This window comes from Scyliorhinus torazame, chromosome 23 (genome assembly GCF_047496885.1).
Source record: "Scyliorhinus torazame isolate Kashiwa2021f chromosome 23, sScyTor2.1, whole genome shotgun sequence".
NCBI lineage: Eukaryota > Metazoa > Chordata > Chondrichthyes > Carcharhiniformes > Scyliorhinidae > Scyliorhinus > Scyliorhinus torazame.
Window position 1 is genome coordinate 33,034,529 of NC_092729.1, and position 1,340 is coordinate 33,035,868.

At 49.2% G+C, this 1,340-nt stretch overlaps 1 non-coding gene across 1 annotated transcript; it reads left to right on the forward strand.

The window, feature by feature from the left end:
- The first annotated feature begins 854 nt into the window (after window positions 1-854).
- Window positions 855-1,044, forward strand: LOC140399795 (U2 spliceosomal RNA). Its single transcript, XR_011937881.1, has one exon. It is a non-coding gene; the product is annotated as a U2 spliceosomal RNA (small nuclear RNA).
- Window positions 1,045-1,340: the final 296 nt, after the last annotated feature.

Below are 1,340 nucleotides of genomic sequence, written 5' to 3' on the forward strand. Positions count from 1 at the left end.
TCTGAATCACACACACTTTTACCAAACTCCACCTAGTGGGGAATGTCTGAATCACACACACCTTTACCAATCTCCACCTAGTGGGGAATGTCTGAATCACACACACCTTTACCAATCTCCACCTAGTGGGGAATTTTCTGACGTAATTAAGGGGTGGAGCCAGGGCTGAAGCTGACAGGACTGCCAAATACATCCCGAACACTCCTATTTTTAATAGCACAGCACGAGTGGTTAGAATCTGCAATGCGCTGCCTGAGAGTTTCACCAATAAGAAGTCTGACAACACCAGGTTAAAGTCCAAGAGGTTTGTTTCAAATCAGTAGCTTCCAGAACACTGCTCCTTCCAAACCTGTTGGACTCTAACCTGGTGTTGTCAGACTCCTTACTGTGCCCACCCCAGTCCAACGCCGGCACCTCCACATCCTGAGAGTTCCAAACCTGCCTTTCAAAAGGGGAATTATCTGATGGGAGAAATATTTGCAGGGCTCTGGGAGAAGGCAGGGCGAGTGGCAGCAGCCGAGTTCCTTCCCCCTGCTGCTGCCCATTCAAGTGTTTTCCAAAGCCTGCTCTGCAGCAGCTGCCTGTGACAGTGACGTGCGTGCGGATAGGCACCGCCCGCTCCTATCTGATTGGCGGCCCACTCCTCATCTACATACGTGTCACGCGGTCCGGCTGAAAAAGGGGGAAAGAGGCCGGTTCTGTAAATGTGAATCTCCTGTTCCGATGGGAAAGGCCAGCAGCAATAAGCCTAGAGGGAAAGTCTCAGTGTTGACATCGGAAAGGCTTTGAATGCTGTCAGTCTGCTGTAAAAGAGGGAAGGCATATGGCACTTGGGCAACTCCAGAGCCCTGGGCATCGCTTCTCGGCCTTTTGGCTCAGATCAAGTGTAGTTTCTGTTCTTTTCAGTTTAATATCTGGAACGTCCCTTATTGGGGACTGTATATTAAATTGATTTTTAGAGCAGGGAGATGGACCTGGGGCTTGCTCTGTCCACTCCACGCATCAACCTGATATTGCAGTATCTCCAGGAATGGTGCACACCCCCGTTTATTGGGAATTTCCAAGTCAAAAATCAGATTGCACACACAAAGCTGCCCTTTATCTCTTTTTTCTTTCATCCTCTTCACTCACAAAACAAAATTACTGCCCATTCTCCACATCCCACACACTCAATGCACCGCACTGCATCACCACTCTTTCTCAGCTTTGACAGAGAGTCAGCGGACTCAAAACCTCTTTCCTCTCCCGACAGATGCTGCCAGACTTGATCAGATTTTACAGCATTTTCTCCTTCCTTTCTGCCTTACCACTTTGCTTCGCACAACACCTCCTGCTGCCCA